The sequence below is a fragment of the Atta cephalotes genome, assembly GCF_000143395.1.
Source record: "Atta cephalotes unplaced genomic scaffold scaffold00060, whole genome shotgun sequence".
Lineage (NCBI taxonomy): Eukaryota > Metazoa > Arthropoda > Insecta > Hymenoptera > Formicidae > Atta > Atta cephalotes.
The window spans coordinates 351657-372759 of NW_012130124.1; the positions used below are offsets into that span (position 1 = coordinate 351657).

Sequence of the window (21103 nt, forward strand, 5' to 3'; positions counted from 1 at the left end):
TATATATATATATAGTATATGTATATACACATATACATATACTAGGACATAACTTCGCTTGTTATGTTTTTCAACCTATTTTAACTTTTATTTTATATTAATATTGAGTATATTTTTGTTTGCGAGAGGAGAAAAATTTTCGCAAAACCCATCATCGGGATGCTCCCAAAGAGAGAACTGAATGACGTTCGATTTCCTAGGTGTGTGAGATTCGATGGTTCTGCGTCCTCTTAGTAAGGAAGGACAGCGGATACCATCGCCTGTCTCGCTAAAAAACTCCCTCTATAAACCGACCCTTCCGCAAGATTAATTCAGTGCTCGCCTGGATCGTCTATCCTGTATTTCATCAGGATGCACCCAAATCATAAGTCACCTCAAATGTAACCTATGCCAGAAAACCTAATCTAAGAAATTAAAATTACACCTATCTATTTACACTATACAGGATGGGCCATTTAAAATTTGGAATTTAATTTAGCTCTAAAAAAAAACGCATGAATATTTTTCAAAGTTTATGGCTTTATTGGAAAGGTAGTACATTGACATTAAACATGAAATATAATTTCATTCAAATGACTTTCACGGCTGTCTGCACAATACCCCATTCTATCAACCCAATTTTTCAATACATTTTCCACTCTATGGGCGCGTATTTCATCGATGGCAACTTTGATTTCATGTTAATTTTTGAATCGTTTCTGGCTGGTTAGCGTAATAACTCATCCTTGACCCATAAAAAATTTCCCATAAAAAATAGTCCAGCGGAGTCAAATCGCAACTGCGAAGTGGCTAATTGATTGATATTAGCATTTCGGCTGATTATGCGATTTTCGAAGATAGGGCGCAAAAGATCGATTGTAGCGTTGACTGTGTGGCAAGGTGCGCCGTCCTGTTGAAACCAAATGTCGTCTGTGTCCTCCTCTTCAAATTTGGGAAGCAAGAATTCGTGCGGTAGCGCTCGCCATTGACAGTGACGGCAGCTCCTTGCTCATTTTCGAAGAAAAATGGCCCAATGATGCCGCCGGACCAAAAACCATCAAATAGTCACTCGTTGTAGATGCATCGGCTTTTCCATGATAACGTGCGGATTCTCTGACCTCCAAATATGACAATACTGCTTGTTCACATAACCACCGGTGAAAATGAGCTTCATCAGAAAAGATGATTTTTCGGTAAAAATGCTCATCTTCAACCAAGCGTTGTTCAGCCCATTGGGCGAACCGAAAACGCATCGGATGGTCATGCGGCTTCAATTCTTGCACTAATTGAACTTTCTACGGCTTCATACCGAGGTCTTTATTCAAAATTCTTCTCAAAGAAGTGCGTGAAATGTTCAAGTTTTGAGAACGATGGCGAGTTGATGTTGATGGTTATTCAAGCACACTCTGAGCAACAGCAGCAATGTTTTCGATTGACCTTACTGGACGAACACGTGAAGTTGCTTTATCCAATAAGGAGCCAGTTTGCCGAATTCGCTTCACAAATTGATTCACAAACTGCGTTGAAGACATTTCTTTTCTACCAAATTTTCCACGTAAATATCTTACAGTTTGGGTTGAAGACTCACCATTTTGGAAGTAAGTTTTCAATATTTCTCAATTTTGTTCAAGCATATAGCGACCCATTTCATAAATGTCAAACAAAAAACTAAATTTCTGATACGTCATAAATGTTATTACGCCTTTCAAACTCAAAATAACCGGTAGTTGAAATTCCAAATGCTAGATGGCCCACCCTGTACATGCCTCTATGCTTAGCCATCGAGGATCGTCCTCCGCCTCTCCAGAGCCCGACGCTCACGCTCTGCCTGCTCCTTCCTTCTCATCACGACCTCGCAGAAGTCCGGAAGAGCCGTAAAGGAATCGCGAGGAATCCAGAGTGGCCCTAATTATAGCGCCGTACATCCTGTCAGACACGTCCAGACCTAGGACGTTGAAGAGTGCCACACGCCGATTCACTCAAAAGAAGTAAAACAATAGCGTCTAGCTGTATCAATTGCTTCCTCTTCTCCCTACAATGGGTGCACATCGGCGAACCACCACATCGGCATATCCTATCTCATAAAGGTAGGCTTCAAAACACCCATGATCCATGGTGATGACCTGGGTCATGCGGTAAGTAAGGTCTCATGTGTATCCAATCACCAATGTGATCAGAGCTTCCCTGACTGCTGCATCAGGAGTCTCCGAAGGAAGGCTAAACAAATAGTTCCCTCCACGGAGCGGCGGAACTCTACCTCCCGAATGAGGTCCCGATCCCTCGGCAGAATGGATCTTTCCCTCCGAATTAATTCCTTCCCGCAGGTATGCTTGTCTCAGGCGATCCGCCACGAACCTAACTGGCCATGAATCTAACAAGAGAATGTATTCTCAAGAGAACTTAATTTGGCTTCCCTGGAGATTGCAAAAAAGTTTACATCTTCCAATTTTATATGCGTAGACAATGATCAATACTAAGTATGTAATTTCTGCGTATATTTTTCGCTAAAGAAGATTAGAAGACTAACCGAAAAAAACATACAAAATTATTATCTTTTCAACGATTTTGTTTGTTCTACGGTCTCTTCAATAAATTTAATTTTTATAATTTGTATATTGAGAAATATTCTTGAACAACCAGCGCACCTTGAATAGCGCCTATTCCCTTGAGTTTTTTTATTGTTACTTTTTTATTGTTACTTCTTTATTGTTACTTTTAAGTTAAGGAATCGTGATATTTAAAATTTGTATGTAGTTTTTGTTTAATTATGTTTCTAAACAATACTCCAAGTGGATTATTTGTCAGATCAAATGCGTTACTTTGAAACTTTACGACTACATTCTAAGATTTCTTTGTAAGTCATCAAGCGGCATAATGTTTTTACAATTTCAAGTTCTTTTCCGAATAATGGAGCATTTACTTTTATACATCTATTTTACATATTAGGTGTACAACTTTGCTTCCGCCGTTTTTTTCCGAAATTCGAGGCTTTATTGTAAAAAACTGATTATACACTTATGATTCAAAGTATTGTCCATCGCTGGCCACTACTTTCTCCCATCTTTCGGGTAGCGTACGAATCCCGCGTCGAAAAAACTGGTCATCTTTTGAGGCTATCCACGAATCGATACAATTTTTTACTTCTTCATAAGACCGGAAGTGCTGGTCAGCCAGGCCGTGTGCCATTGATCGAAACAAGTGATAGTCAGAGGGAGCAACGTCTGGAGAATACGGCGGGTGGGATAGGACTTCCCATTTCCAAGTATGTCTTGACCACAATATGGGGTTGAGCATTGTCATGCTGCAAAATCACTTATCGTGTCTCTCGTTATATTGCAGCCGTTTGTCTTTCAATGCTCGGCTCAATTGCGCATCAATTACGTTCGATACCGATCGCCTGTGATTGTTTCGTCGGTTTTAACAGTTCATAATACACTACGCCGAGCTGGTCCCACCAAATACAGAGCATGATCTTGGACGTCAAAATCACTGTTCTTGAAGCGTTGAAATCATTCACGACACGTTTTTTCACTAATAGCGGCTTCACCATAAGTATTTGAGAGCATTCGATGAGCCTCAGCCGCAGATTTCTTCATATTGAAGCAAAAAATTAAAACCTCCCGCAAATGACGAGAATTTGGCTCGTAAACTGATATTTTCAATCGAGAATAACTTTATGATGCAGACACAAATCGATTAATGTTTCTATAGAGTTATATTGACAGATGCCCAAGTTTATTGTATGACGTCTATGATCTATTTATTTCGACCTCCACTTACCGCTAAAGACATCTATAGGAAAACGGCGGAAGCAAAGTTGTACACCTAATATCTATTAAGGCTCACATACATAATGTTTATAGGACAATGAAGATTTTTTTTATAATATTACAATTATTGTCCTAATCAGATTATATATTTCGTCATACTATTGTCGTTTAAATGATTAGTTAATTTCAAATTATGTCTAGTATAACATTGGGAATGATCCAGTTGAGATCGAAACGTTATTGTAATAAACTTTTATTTTTTTAATTAACATAGCATTAAGGCCTGGCTTGGCTCGTAGCCTTATACTTATTATTAATTTTATTAATTATTTGAGCCTTTTTCTTATATTATTTATTATATGATGATATATATTTTTTATATTATTTTTTATATTATTATGTACATTTTTACTCGTATTCTTAACCTATAATTTTTATTTAAAAGCGAAGCAAAAATTGTTCTATTTAATTATTTTCGAGTTCTTAATATTTTTCTATTATGTCGATCAGTGATTGTAAAAAGAAAGAAAATCTACATAAACATTTTATATATAATGCAAAAGAATTTCAAACTGTAAAAATTATTTTTCTAATTATTTTTTTTAATTATCTTATTTTTGTTCTATTATATATTTATATATGAACCGAAGTTGTACAAGAAAAAGAAAATGTATTCCATATGACACTCCTTATTATTTCTTCTCATATCATTTATTATCCAAAGATATTCAACTATTGCCCAGCACGATCAACTATTACCCGCAGGCAGCTGGGTGCCCGCTAGCAGTGCTCATCTGCCGATCTGCTGTAGAGGGTAAGGAGCGAGAATATATTGAGGAAAGAAGAGAGGGATTTCCTTGGCTTATCAAAAAAATAATCTTCCGTATCTTATTTACATTATAACCTGACAAGGGAAGTAATCCAGATGTCCACTTAGTTTTAAAAAGGTAACGGTTAGAAGTTGTATTCTATTTTGTGTTGACTAAAATAAGTGCTATTCACTCGGAAAATTTTATGTTAAAAGAATGGAGTTAAAGTGCTTGTAAGCGATTCCAAAAATAAATTTAAATGAAATTTTTTCGTAATAGGAGCGCTTGTAGCGGACTTTGAATCCATGCCTTTAACGAAAAAAAATCAAATTTTCTGAGCAAATGATATTCATTTTTTAATCAATAGGAGGTAGGATATTATAATTTCTAACCGTTATTTTTTTGAAACTAATTGAATATCTAGATAATTTCTGATGAGAGTTTTAATTATGTATTTTAAGGGAGGGGAGGACCACACCGATGACTTTGACTTGATATATATTGTCAAGATCATGATTCTGAGTAACTTTGCCTCAACAACTAGGTGGCGACCTCTTATAGCTTTTAAGATATTTACACTATAAAAGTCTACTGGTGTAGGTATATATTTATTATTATAGATAATTTGTATAGTAAAGCTTTCCATTAGAGAATAAACTCCAATGACCTCAACCTTTGTTGATAATATATACTTCTATTTACCTCTACTAGCACTCCATTTAGTAATGTTGTAATCACCAACGATAACACATTATACATCTATACGAGTTTTTGGCTATTTGATAATATCGTTCTCCTCGAATTCTTGATTACAAAAAGTATCTTTCTAGAAGAAATGAAATGTTCAATATCTAGTTCAAAGTTATAACTTACGCGAGACTTTACAATTATGGCTAAAATGTATCCGTCAACATTGCAAATATGAGTAATACCTTACATTATTATTAATTTATTGTATTTTAGATTCAACCTACTTTCCTTATGGGTGTGCAACTTTCCACGCGAACAGAGGTTCACCCTCAATTAGATGAAGTTTGATTAAGTTTAGTTAGGTCATGATTAAATCCGAGTGGGAGTGCAGAGAGGAGCTCCACCTTTCTGCCGCTCTCTCACGTTTCCTACATAAAACTATTTGGAATATAATAATTGTTGATATGAATAGGATAATCATCAAATATAAGAGACAAAAAACTCATAACTACAGGAAAGGTTAAACAAAAGAAGCTTCTTTATTCTCCCATATATAAAAAGAACAATAAATCGATCGCAAGATTTTGAACAAACACAACATCAGAATTATTTTTAAGTCTCTCAGGAAGATCGAACGAATCTTGAGAAAACCTAAAATTTAAAAACCTAAAGTTTAAAAACCTTAGCTCCACGGAAGTATACAAAATATTGCTCTTACGGAAAAATGTACATCAGTAAAATCGGAAAAATGGTTAACGAGCGCATGAAGGAATCAATGGAATATCACAAGCCGATCACACAATCAGAAGAGCATAGTGTTGAGACAGGACATTAAATATTATTTGATAAAACGGGTATTGCATATACAACGATATCATGTTTTTTGAAGGAGTACAGAAAAGCTCTAGAAATATAGAAACATCCGGACAATTTGAACAGAAACTTAGGTTATAATGTAAGTAGGATATATGGAAGACTGCTCTTTTGATAAGCTTAAGAAAGTCGTCTTCTTTTTTTTTAGGAGAAGAAAATTTTTTAACCCTCTTCTGAAAGCAATGATCTCCGAAAGGAATTATCTCACTATAAAGAGAAAGATATGGGATGGACCTAACTCGAAGGTACTGCGGGATTAAGTGTTCCTGTTCTCTCTTGTAGGAGGAATCTAGGAGCACCGCATACCCGTTAAAAAACTCCACCGCTGCTAACTGGCAGTCTGTGGATGGAAAGAGGAGGCCAGGAATTACCAGCGGTATGCTTCCAACCTCCCCCCAAACTCTAGTGTCTATGAACATCTCCTCTTTGGCTTACTTTTTTTCATTGATACGGGGGGGCGTCGATTCGCCAGTTACCAGTTTGCTCTCTTTTGAGGCACAACAGGCTTTTCCATCTATACGGTAGTTAGTCCTTTCGACTTCTTTACATGTCGGACATTGTTGCAGTTTGGAGCATATCTTGATGGAATGCCCTTTCTCCCCGTATCGGAGGCATCGTCTCAGTTAGTAGGACTTGCATTGTACCCGCATGTGTCTCTTCTCCAAGCAGCGATAGCTGCACTATAATGCACTGCTGTAACAAGCACACACGTGCGAGCATTTCTCCAATTAAGAACTTCTTCTTCCGGGCACCTTATTAGCCATTTAGCCTATTTAGCCACCGCGAGAGCAACCTGTCCCCCTGTACGATGAGTATCCCGTTAGGGCCGCTCTTGAGTGATTTTGACATCGATCGCGGCGCACTCTCCAGCCTTCGCTCTCGGATCTTTTTCACCGAAGTGGAATCGTCGAAGCCGATGATCAGGATCTCAATCTTTTTGCAAGGCCGAGATATTTTCGTCGCTTAAGGCGCGGCTAAGTTTATGATGGCCAGGGCATTAGCTTTCGCTACTTCTCCCTCACCGGAAATCTCATAAATGAGGCCCTCCTAGCATTGAGACCGTCGGAACCAAGATCCTTGAGAGTTATCTCGTGGCCTTGGTTGCGATCTCGACGTATTTGGGAGATTGCCGTCGAACTTTGTCCTCAACCTTCCCCTTCCTCAGTGCCTTCCTTGTCATCCCCTTGAGAGGATGGATAAGGAATAGAAATGAAAGGAAATGAGAAAGAAAAGAAAAATATATCAGAGGACAAGATTAAGAAACGAAGAAAAAAGAAGTCTATATTTAAGATATAGTGATTGTATGAAAGAATTCAAGAAAAAGAAAAAATTATGCAACAGAAAGAAAATGACTGGAGGGAATTTGTTAGAAAGGGAATAGAGATTCATGTACAAGGTGTACAGAAGGAAAAGAAAGACGGATATGATGAATGCGATGAATGTAAATAGAAGAATGATGGATGGGAAGAGACTATGAATGTTTTGCTGAATGAGTTTTTTCCGGATAGTGTGATGCAAAGTGAAAATGAGTTTGGATATGATGATAAGGAATTTGAGTGGTGTGAAATTGAACGTGCGATGCGGAGTATGTGTAGTAGAAAAGTGCCTGGAATGGATGGAATGAATTATTTGCGGAAATGGTCAAGAGAGTCTGATTGGCTAGCCCTCTGCAAATGTTGTATGAGTGTTTACGAATGAATGGAAGAAGAATAAAGTAGTGATCTTGATAAATTCCCCGGAAAAGATAAAGACGGATCTCAAATCCTATCGTCCGATATGCTCGTTGTCCTTTTTGGGAAAAGTTCTGAAACGGATGATGATTGAAAGGTAAATACATATAAGAGCGAGAATACGAGTAAATGAGAAGCAGTATGATTTTAGGAGTAAGAGTGTGGATGATGCGTGGATACTAAAGAGAAGTACGAATGAGTCAAGGAAAAAGTATGTAATAGGTGTATTTGTGGATTTTCAGAACGCGTTTGATAATGGAATGGACAGCTGTGCTAAACAGAATACGCGAAGTTGAATGTGATGAAATAACAATGTGGGCAAATTATTTTAAAGACAGAAAGGTGTGACGAGTGAAAACGATATTGTATGGAAGGACGTTAAGAAAGGGTGCCCGCAAGGTTCAATCTGTGGACTCACAGTGTGGAACTTTATGATAAACGATTTGAATGAGCTGGACGAAAATGGGTATGATGTGAATTGCATATGCGGACGATATGCTCATGCTAATCGAAGAATCGAGCAAAAAGGAAATAGAACTGAAAGGGACGGAATGGATGAGGATGGATACTGTATGGGGAGAAAGAGTAGGAATGAAAGTATCGGAAAGGAAGACAGTAGGTATGAAAGGGAAGTTTGCAAAGAGCAAAGAGAGATGTGTTATCAGAGTAGATAAAAAACGTTAACGTTTGAGATACGATATCTAAATTAGGAGTGAACGAATGAGTTTTGGTGTGCATGTGAAAGGATTACATGAAAGAGTAGTGAATGCATTCATAAGGAGAGTTATGAAAAGAGAATGGGGTCTGAAAGAGAAAACGGTAAGAATGATATACAAAGAGGATCATTTAAAACAGGCCTGAATAATTCGCTTGTTTTTAATAATAGAAGAAAAAGTGTCAAACAAAAATTGTTTGGTTTTGAGGGGCATATAATGTGATGTCAATAATTGTTTTGTAAGTGGAGGTCAATAATTATTTTGTAAAGGATAGACAAAGGTCAAATCTGTTTTTTAAATGGAATGATATGTTTTTTATTTACATTCGGTTAGAGCATTTTAAGACGAATACAATGATCTATAATTGAAGGTCATTCAAGGTTATAATAATGGACGCAAAGTTAATAATGGAAAATAATTTAATTGAAAATAAATTGTTTCAAAGTTCTCTTCAAATAATTTTGTCTTCTCTTCTTGCTGGTATACCGCTAATCGTTCAAGTGTGTGTAAATATTTTACTTACTGTTTAAATTGAATCGCACATAGCATTATCCATATTTACCGATCAGTTTGAATTCATTTATCGATCAAAGTGCATGTTTGAATTCATTTATCGAAAGTCTTGCAAAATGCATTATACGAAAGCGGAAAAAGTCAATATAATTTTCATCTATGGTGAATGTCGTCAAATTATGAGAGAAGCAGTACGTTTGTGTGCTGAAAAATTTTCTGATCGTCCCATCCATATCTCATTTTCTGTTTTTTCAAATATAGTACAAACTTTTCAAGAAGCAGGAAATGGTTGGAACGTGGTAATAAAAAACGCAAACAAATCAAGAAAGCAACTGATGACAGAAATTCGAACATTTCAGCCGCTATAATATTAAAAATCTACATATCAATACAAGTACAGCTTAAATGTGAAAGTGGTATTGTAAATCGACGAAGTGTTCTGCGAATAATCCATTCCAACAAATTTCATCCCTTCCATATCTCACTTCATCAAGAGTTATAATACATGGCAATGATTTTCAAAATCATGTATAATTCTATGAATGGGCACTACAAGAAGATATGTTTATCACTAAAATCTTATTTACGAAACTACATTTACAAACAATGAAGTGGACAGGCAGAGACTTTGATCTATAAATATCTGGACCGGAATTCTTAATGATGATATAATTAGTTATTTTATCGATGGAACATTAAATAGTCGCAAGTATGCACAGATTTTAATAGAAATATTGCAACTATTATTAGAAGATCTTTCACTGAACGTACAATCAATGTGGTCCAACAAGATGGATTCTGCTCATTCTGCACGGATTATTACCGAACGGATTATTGCTAAACAGAAAATTTGGATCGTTGGATTGATCGGTCAGAAAATAACAGTGGGGCACACGTTCTCATAGATTTAACACCTATGGATTTTTATTTGTGGAGAAAGTTAAAACAACAAATATACAGAATGCTAATAACAAGAAGGAGCGTATAAGAAGAATAATGCGTTACGATTGAAATCCGAATGAAATTCGTCACGCAGTGTTATGTATATGGACATATTTCAGAAAATGCGTCGATGTTCATCATCATTTTGAATACTTGTTGTAACGGTAAGTGTGCAAATAAATAAATTAGTGAAATATTCGAAAAATACCTTTAAACAATTTATTTCCAATTACAGCAAATCTTGTTATGTTTAAATAAAACCTTCAATGTTTATTTACATATCGTGATGAACTTGAACGATTAGCGTATACCAACAAGAAGAGAAGACACAAAATTATTTGAAGAGTGCCTTGGAATTTATTTTTAATTATATTCAATTATTTTCCATTATTGACTTTGCGTAACCTTGAATGACCTTCAATTATAGATCATCGTATTCATTAAAATGCTCTATTAGAATGTAAATAAAAAACATATTTCATTCCATTTAAAAAACAGATTTGACCTTTACCTAACCTTTACGCCTTCACCTACAAAACAATTATTGACATATTATGTGCCCGTCGAAACCAAGCAATTTTTGTTTGACACTTTTTCTTCTATTGTTGAAAACAAGCGAATTATTCAGGTGACCTGTTTTAAATGCCCTTCTCTGTATAAAGGACAGCGTGTGATGTATGGTGCGGTCGCGTGGCACGAGTGGATGCAATATACATATGCAAGAAGGATGATTGAACAGTGTGAAAGAGTTAGATTATATGCATGTATGAATGTAGAACCATGTCTACTGTAGCTACGGAAGTGCTGATGGGAGAATTACCTTGGATATACGAGATAAAAAGGCGTGTGAATATGTTTCAGATCAGGAAGACTGAGAGAGTGACATGTGTGGAAGGGATAACTGAGGAAACGATGAATGAGAAAAGCTTGACGGAGTATAAAAAAATGATTGATGAGACCTTGATAGATGAATGGCAGAGTGCGTGAAATGGAAATAATAAAGGTGGTTACGCATGGATAAAGGTGGTTACGCGTGAATAAAGAATGTTAGCTGTGTCAAGAATTGTATATGGATTGATCAAAGTCTGTTTAAGGGATACCTCCTACGAGACATGGAAACATGAATGGTTATCTGTATGATAGGAAGATAGCTGCGACTGCTTAGCTGATAGAGCGTGGATAGTCGCTCGCTTCGACCAGTGAGTTGCTTGACAGAACTTACATTCTGCAGGCGTACTAGTAGTTACGGCATAAGCTGGGACGCGCTGATTGGACGTTTCCAATCCCACGCCACAGAGGCCATGCGAATTAAGCACTCGAGTAGGTATCGTACATAAAATTGCAAGAGTAAATTGGAGGAGGATCGCCCCGAATTTGATCCTAGAAGAGTCGTTCTGTTTGTTGTCGTTAACGGCTGTCACCTCTTCGACTTCTTCACGCCTTGTTGGGTTTTCTTCTGAACAACTTTTATCCATTCCGCTTGGGGAGGGGAGTTCAAGCCAAAGTTCTTCAGAGTTCTTCTGTCGCGTCTGCATTCCTCCTTCCGATTCAGGTGCCGATGATTTCATGGTTTTAGAGATTAGTCCTTTACCGACCGCTTTCATCGGTTTCCCGCATTTTTTGGATTGAGGCTCAGGAGGGAGTTTTTTTCTTTCTTGCATTTCCTTACCTTTTCTCTAGCAGTCTCTTTTGGGGATGGGATCCGGAGGACATCAGACCGAGGCCAAGACTTCCGGCAGTATCTATCTAAGTTCCTTCCTAATGTAATTGAATGGTGTAGGGAGGCTAGTGATATAGAGGGAGGAAGGCCCTCCTTCTTTGCTTTAAAGGTCACCTTAATTATCCTGGATGGATCCAGGACGGAGTAGATCCTCTCTTTATCGTGAGTCTAACTGCTTCCAGAGCCAATTTCTGTTCCCTCGCCGAATCAGTCCAGCTCAGGGCTGTGATTTCCCGGGGGGAATGTCCAAGAAGGAAGAGGGAACTTCCTTCTTGGATATGGGAGATCAAGATCTTCCATATCTTCTATCATCGAGGGAAAGAGGGCCGAGATGCGAACTCTCCCTTATTCCCCTTGTTCCGATTCTCTATGACCTCCCAGATATAACACCTGAAGGTGCTTTTCGGATTAGTCTCGATCCGGATTATCCTCTTTAAGCCGGCGAGCTTTACTCTCGCAGCAATGTCAACAAGGGAGGTTTTCAGTTTTTCTTATAAAGATCCACCTCCCTGCTCCTTGCCGACCTTTTACTAAGGAGAAGGACATACGATGTTCATTTATTAGATGATCAACCTCCTCCTCCTTTTTTTCTTTGGGCTCGTAGATCAACACTTTCCGCTTTTGCTTCCTACTCAATGCAGAGAATCTGCTTCTCCGGGAATAGGTCTTCGCTGTTCTTCCCTTTACCCGCGAGGTTTGTGCCCTGATTCGAATCCTGCTTAGCCTCGAAGGAATCTTCGGCCCACCGAATCGTGTCTCTGTCATTCTCTCTGTCCGCCTCGACGATCTCCAAGAAGTCTCCAGTAAGAACAACGAGCCAATTTTCTTTTGATGATCCATTGCTCGAAAAGACCCAACCCAAACGTACTGAAAGGTCCGACAGTTTTGGAAGATACGCCTTCCACTGTCTCGGTTAAGATCATTGGGGCTGGTTAAGATCATTACAGGTGAAGGGAAATGGATTTTCGCTCGAACCCTCTATATACTTCTTCCCTGGATGTAGACAGATATCGGATTCGATCACCCGATTCCAGAGTCGAAAATACTGAGCTCCCAGGAGAGATTAACTTCCACCACTATGAGCTGAGTTTTTGCAGATGCCGTTGTCATCTGCGGTGCATAACGTGAGTAGTCCTTCACAGGATTCGCCAATAATCCGATCGGTAAAGGGGCAATATCCCCACAGGCTGCACGAGCCATCCGATCTCCTTGCGATAGAAATTCTTTGTTCTCCATATTTTTGTTGTGGATAGAGCTGTTTTATAAGTCTCCAAGTCAGGTATACAATTTTCTTTCCGAGTTCAGTTTCCCTCTTGGTCTACGATTTTCTTTTCGGAGGTTGTACACAGCGCTTCTATCTAACTGGGGCTACGTACGGTGTGCATTCTCCGTTTCACCATTCCTGAGTCGGATGCCCGGATGCCAGCAAGCACTGGCAGCGGCTCCAGCCCAGTGAGGAAAAGAAATGAAGGAAGCCCTTTCACCAAAGTGGCATACCACAATGAGGAGGAAGTCCCCCCTCTCTCCTATCTTAACATACCTTCGTTTCTCTCAACAATGTCTATATAAATAGAGTTCTTCAGAGGAGCAGCTCAATATCAGTGCACTTCTTGCTGATGAAATGAATGGCAAGGTTCATGAAATGTTGGCATTAGCAATGAATAAAGATACTGCGATAAGTCCTTCTGTATCTTTGATAATAATCCCCGTGAAAGCCTAAAAAAGGTTATTATTTTTTATATATATTAAATCTCAATTAGAAATTTAACTTTCTACAATTTTTTTGCTTGCGGTTTCGTTTACAGTGTCTAAAAATCTATAAGAGCAGTAGTCTGGAAGTAATTTTTTATTGTAAACTAGGTAGGAGAAACCCGGGCAAAATGGATACCCTAAAGATTAAAGAATTTTAAAAAAACTACTACTGATTGATAAATACAAAAAACAATGTGCTAATTTTAAATGTACTTTATTAAAGCTTAAAATATAATAAACAGAACTTTTAAACATTTGATAGTTTAAAAATATTAATAAAGATATGGTTATAGGAAAAATGATTCTTCACTTTGCTCCGACCCGACTCGGATAAAGCGATAGAGAGACAGGACAAAGTAAACATCAATAGGCACATATATTTATGCATCATTAATAAGTTAATGAAATAATTAAAAAATTAATACTTATATTTTTTCACTATAGGTTTTTTAACTGTTTTCTTCGCAGAATTTTCAGATTCGCATGGCAAACTGTATAGATTTTTCTACCGGCCTTGATTAGTTTTTCTTTTCTAATTACTGACCATCTATAATAATAAAGGATGAAAAATATAATAGGCAGAAATAATAGAACAAATATAATAGGTAAGTCAGTGCTTGCAAAGATTTGCACAATTTCGGCCTGATTTTGGCAGGATGGGGGAGAGGATCATCAAAATCAGCCCGAAATTGTACAAATTTCACATGATGAACGCTCATGACGCTCTGGCTCAGGAGCATCCATATATCAGAAATACATTGGGAGCGCACCTTCCGCCAAATTATTATTGAAACGTTTTTTTAAATAATTTATTTCTAACTTTCTTAACATAAAAATTTCTTTGTATGTATTAGATAAGAAATATATTAGAAAACCACGTTAAGATATTGTATAAGTATATCATTAAGGAATAAATTATGAATAAATTAACAATAGAAATTTTTAGGGTCGCTCCTAATCCAAGGCGTTACGGCAGTTCGAGCGATGGTGGGGATCGCTCGCCGGAATTAGCCCGAATGTGCAAATCTTTGCGACCACCGAGATAATGGGAGATGATGGGAAAAATGAATAAGTGACCAGCAAATTGGCTTTATTTTGTCCGGCAAGGATTTTTCAAAAAGAATCAAAATAAAATCAAAACTAGTAGTAATTATTTTACGAAATTCGTGATAGAGCAAGACAAACAAACACACATGCATTTAAAGGACACAATATAATAATTACAATCCTATGAAAGTGTGATTTTATGGAGAAAAACTCACCTTGAAATAACGAAAGTTTATCGTCGATTTCGAATTTTATATTCTTTATATCTATCAAAATGCGTTCCCCTAATAACTCAATTGCTTGCGACAGACAATAAACAGGTGAGGTTACGTTTGTTTCAATTCTTGCTAACATATAGTATACTAACATAAAGTAATGAGTGTTTGTTTTGCCCGGAGTCTATTTTGCCTTATAGTACTATATAGTTTTCCTTATTTAATCGCCTTTTTTGCAGCGAGAGCATCCGTTTTTGCCGCACCGTCAGATCCAGCGATCTCCAAAATTAGCACTTAGAGATCCCAAGTCATTCCAAGGAAATCTTTTCTCTAACGATATAGGCTTCATAACAGCCGTTGTTTAATCAGGAATAACCGTCACTGTGCACTGCTTTAAAGAGATTCCTCCTCTTCTTTTTTTCTTCTTCTTATGCTCCAGGAAATATCGACCTTAATGATCCGATTACTCTTTGTGTGCAATCGCGAGAGCGTTTAGTTCTGGTTATCACCACCTCCTTGCGAGTTATCGTTTTCTTTTTTCTATCTATAACCTCAATCCATGTTTCCCTTCTTTCAGTAGAACCATAAAAGAAAGAAGAGGCCTCTTGAGGCCTCACTGAAAGAAGGGAAACATAAGTTAAGATTATAAGACAAAAGAAGTTGGGTCTCAAAGAAGCCATAGAATAGGTTCCCCTGATTTAAATGAAATGATTACTACTATAGGGAATGGTCGCAGCATTTCTCATCGTGCAAGGAGGTTCAATAATTTTTTTTGGAAAATAACTCAAAGTGGACGTGATCAGAAATACGTTTTACTTCAAACTTCCGTCCCATTTTCTTTTTCTTTTCTCGTTGTTTTTTGAAAAAGAAGGAAAAAGAATTATGTTAAAATCACGCTACGTATACTTCATCTTCACAAAGATATGAGGGAAAAGAATTATTGAAAGCTTCTCGAAGATAGATCTCGCTCCATTTCTCTCTCTGTCTGGTGGCGGGTAAACACTCGCCTCCCTATAAGCTTTTGAAAGAGAGATCTGAAATCGCAAACTCTTCTTCCGCCGTTAGGAATTTAACATTCCTAAAGGAAAACGGAGGCGCAAATTATCAATAAATATCTCCCAAATTATCGCAGATGACGGGGATTGCTGGAAGGTAATCTCAATGCCGTTGTCCCCTATTTCCTTTCTTGCATGCTTCAACTCCGAGCCAAATGAGCCCGTTCTTACGTCGGAGTAGAGTCAGTTCTGCTTGGAGATTGTCAATGTCCATTACAACTGAGAATTCAGCCCTTGTTCTGGTTTTTCTAGTGCAGTCGTGATTAGTCTCCTACTTACATTCTAGAGGACTTTAATTATCGGTACCTAGAGATTACTTGAGGAAGTAATGATTTTTCCCTCACACGGAACTGCTCCATCACATCCGTTGCGATATCCTGATTAGAGAGTTTGCAAAGCTCCTCGACGACAAAGCGAGAAAAAACAAGGCCTGCAGTATCAGTACTGTTGATCCTCATCTAGGATTTATTCAAGTGCATTATAACATTTGCCTAAGAGCGATATCTCAAAAAAAGAGTCAAAAAAAAAAGATCTTTCTATACCTTCTTCTCCATTTTCCCATGAAATAAAAAATTCTGGAACTTATACGTAGTACTCAACATTTATTTAATGACAAAAAGACATTAGATTATTAGATCTGTTCAAGGTATAACCAAATAAATAGAAAAAAAACCAATGAAGAATTCATGAAGGTAAATGTTCACTTTCCGAAGAAACCTTTCCGATGATCTTGAACTTGATATATGTTATCAAGGTCATAACGTTAACATTTAACAGGTTTTAGTTATCGCTTGTTATTCGTTAAAAAGTTAACAACAAAAATTTAAAAAATGATAGTATTGAGAGTACAAATTAGTTCAGTCCGTTTTTTTGTGCATTTATTTCAAAACAAAATGAATGAACAGATCAATTAAAGTATTGTCCATCGCTGCCTACTACTTCTTCCCATCTCTCAGGCAATTTTCGAATTCCATCTCGAAAAAATGACTCGTCTTTGGAGGCGTCTTTTGGATTCCAATTTTGGAATCAATTTTCGATTTCTGAGAAAGAAGTGAACCGGTGACTTGCTGCATCCTTCGGAACAACCAATAATCAGAAGGAGTAATGTCCGGAGAATACGGCGAATGCGGTAAAACATCCCATTTGAGTGTTTCCAAATATTTTTTTACGACTTTAGCGACATGAGGCCGAACGTTGCCATGAAGAAGAATAACTTTATCATGTTTTTGCTCGTATTCCGGCCGTTTTTCTCGCAATGCTCGGCTCAAACGAATCAATTGTAGCCGATACCGATCGCCCATAAAATCGCCAGGTTCAACAGTTCATAGTAAACAAGATCCTTTTGGTCCCACCAGATACAGAGCATAATCTTCGAATTATGAATGTTCGGCTGTGATGTTGATGTTAAGATCGATGGCAATGATTGACCGGGCTTAGCGTAGTACTTTTTCTTTTTGGGGTAGAATATCCACTTCTTATCGCCAGTCACAATCCGATGCAAAAAATATTTTCTCTGTTATCTTTGAATCAGCTGTTCGCAAAAAATCGCCTTTCAACGTCTCTCAGTTTCAGTTCATAAGGCTCAATTTCCTTGTTTTTGAATCATTCCCATGGCTCTCAATCGTACAGAAATGGCTTGTGGAGTCAGCCCCAATGATTCTGCAAGCTTCTCTTGCGTTTGACTCTGATCTTCTTCGAGTCATGCCTCTAATTCTTTGTCTTCGAATTTTTTTGGCTGTCCAGAGCGAGGCTTCTTCAATGCTGAAATCTCCATCCTTGAAATGTCGAAACCATTTGATGGTTTCCACCTACATGATTTATCAGGAGCAGTGTCACCATAAACTTCGACAAGCATTCGATGGACTTCAGTCGCACTTTTCTTCCAGAGCAGAAAATCAGAGAAGATCAGATCAATTAAAACAGAAAATCAAAATGTCCCGCAAATGCTGCTTGGTTAACACAAAATTCGACATTTCAAACATATTAAAAATCAAGGTTTTTGTATGAAACTCAAAGCGATTTAAACCGAATATTATTAACAGATGTTTAATCTCTCTGAAACCGCCAAAATCAGCTATCACTATGAACCATTCACAACTGGAGCAATCTTTAGGGAAACGGACCGAACTAATTTGTATTCCCAATAGTATAACTGGGGAGATTCGAAAGCCAGGTCCTCTGAGAGGAACACGGAGCGCATTCTAGTAAGTGCAAAGGATACTCGTAAGGAAGGTTTCGGCGATATCAGTGTATACGTAAACAATGCGATGAGAATATCAATGATGCCATGTGACATCACGTATCATTGAGAGACTGCAGCCGCCGCACAAAATGCGTCGCGGGCCGCTGCCGCCACCGCCGCCGCCACCGCCGCCGCTACGCTGCACTCACCCCAAAATGCGTTGCGGGTTGCCGTCATAACCGTGGACGCTGTCTCATATACTTACTATTTTTCTCTCTGCATTGCTGTTTTCTCCTATCTCCTTTTCTCTTTTCGTACGCAAAACTATTTGACATGTCATATACGAATAATAATCATCAATCATCAATGTAATTTTGATACAATTGCGACATTGCCAAGTAGTGGGCATAATGATATAAAAAAACATTAATTTTAACCAAATTGTGCGAGTTAATTTTCATATTTGTTATTTTTTTTTCTTTTTTCTTACAATGGATAGCATAGGATAAGTCGAATGGGAAGTAAAGAAAGTACATATAGTGAACGAAAAATTTTTTATTCACATTTTATTACATTATTTTTTTTCATACCTATTAAATACTGAAGTTGATAATATTCTTCCACGGATACTTTCTATGTAAAAATTATGCGTTCCGCGGGTTTCTTCCGTGTCCATTCTTGGAATTCCAACGTCTTGTGTACCTTGCAGTCTACTTCATCAGGGTGAGGAGTAGCTTGATACTGAGCTATTTCGGGTCATTTCTTTTTTATATATTATGCTACTTGTTGGAGTAGTGGAGGGAAAGAAGAGAATTGTGGGTGAAGGGAGGAGGAGCGGGGCGAAATTGGTCAGTCCTCAATAACCGGGAGAATAGTAATTCCATATTTTATTTATGTTGTAGCCATTATCTTTATTTAGATTGTTATGATGTTTTGTATCTCTGTGGCTTTTTTATATTTTCTTGGAAAGTATGATGTAATGTTGTCTATTGTAGACGTTTTGTCAAACAGTATTTGATGTTGTGTTCTGATAATTGCGTGACGCATCTGCTGATTGCATAACGTATTTTAACCTGATATCACGTGGTATTCTTTTATCCGTAGTTTGACCATTCTCTCAGTTCCTCCAATATATACTTGCCCGCAGAAACAAGATATTTTGTACACTCTTGCGGAATTGAGTGGAGGTCTTTGATTTTTAGAATTTCTTATGATTTGTCCTATATATTTTGAATGGTTTAAAGATAGTTCAGATATTGTGTTTATTTAATATCCGATCTGTTGTTCCTTTGACGTAGTGATTGAATTCTGTCTGTAGATGTTCAGAAAAACACCCAAAAGATCAAAAGTTTGATTGCGTTATATAGACAATATATTCGTGATATGGAGACACGGCAGAGCCGAACTCCGTAAATTCCTTATTTTCCTCAACAATCAACATCCAAATATCCATTTTATTAGAGACATAAAGGAAAACGGAAAACTCTCCTTCCTAAATATTCTTGTCTCCAAGAAAGCTGACGGTACCTTAGGCCATCAAATGTACAGAAAACCAACACATAAAAATAGATACTTACATGCCAAGTCACACCACCACCCAGCACAAAACAATCTGCAATCAATTCACTTGTACATAGAGCTTTCAACATCTCTGACAAAGAACATCTACAAACAGAACTCAATCATTTAAAAATAGTTTTACAGAAAAATGAACACGACAAAAAAGATAATCAATAAACATGCAAACAAGACAATGGTTTCTGACAAACAATCAGACGAAAGAATCCATTCTCTCATGTCAAAAGAACAAGATCGAATTGGCGGGATATTAAACAAATACAATATCCGAACTATCTTTAAACTACCCAAAAAGATTGGATAAACCTTAAGAAATCCTATAAATCAAAGATCTCTACTCAGCTTCGCAGGAGTGTATAAATACCTTGTTCCTGATGGCAAGTATACATTGGAGAAACTGGAAGAATGATCAACTTATAGATAAAAGAACACTAACGTGATGTCAGATTAAAACATGTCACGCAATCAGCATTATCAGAACACAACATTGAAACAGGACATCAAATACTGTTTGACAAAACAATCACAATAGCCAACATTACATTATACTTTCCAAGAAAATATAAAGAAGCCACAGAGATACAAAAACATCCTAACAATCTAAATAAAGATAATGGCTACAACATAAATAAAATATGGAAAACTATTCTCCCGGTTATTGAGGACTGACCGATTTTCCCCACCTCTCCTCCTTCCCCCACAATTCTCTTCTCTTCTTTTCCTCCACTACTCCAACAAGTAGCGTAATATATAAAAAAAGAATTACCTGGAGAAACAGTTCAATATCAAGCTGCTCCTCGCTCTGATGAATTGGACTGCAAGATTCACGAAACGTTGGCATTCCAAGAATGGATCTGGACATGGAAGAAATCTGCGAAATGCATAATCTTTATACTAAAAGTTTATACTAAAGTTAATAGTTAGTGTTCGACGAGCTGATGTCCATTGATGATGTCGCTATCGCATACAACGTCTTTGGACGCAATGTTAGAGAATCGCGTATACTTGACATCGATCATATCGACGAGTCGAGCTAATTCGAACGTCGATACACCCGTAAAACTCAAACATACGGCGTAATATCGTTTCAGTCATGCATACGGACGAAGAATCGAGACGTACGAGCGTAGCATCGTTCAGCGTGCAAACTTTAATGGTTAGCGATCCAACGCTCAAATAAAACTGTCTTTGTATTCGTTTTGAAGAATCTTGTAAATATTCCATCGTTGCTCGTAGAGCTTCCACGCTTCGAAAGATAGCGGCAGTTCGTGTCAGCGATGATCTCCCAGGACGATCTCCATAACTCAGTGAACTAACATTGATTACAATTTCCAACTTAGCCCGTAGCTGTCAAGTAACGTCTGCTCAGTAAACGCACAGTGCGATGCACTCATTTCATTAATCGTTTCAATCCCTATTTAATTAATCATTAAAATTCCTTTACAATATCAAGTTGCAGCGAGCCTGCTCAGGATTTATCTACAGGCAGTCGTTGTATAAAAAACAATTTATATCATAAGTGCCACTACGAG

The 21103-nt window shown here is 37.5% G+C and overlaps 1 protein-coding gene across 1 annotated transcript in view; it reads left to right on the forward strand.

Annotated features, from left to right (window-relative positions):
* LOC105623605 (cilia- and flagella-associated protein 58-like) overlaps positions 1–21103 on the forward strand; it is a 322608-nt gene that overhangs the window by 114156 nt on the left and 187349 nt on the right. The gene's annotated exons all lie outside the window — the stretch shown is intronic.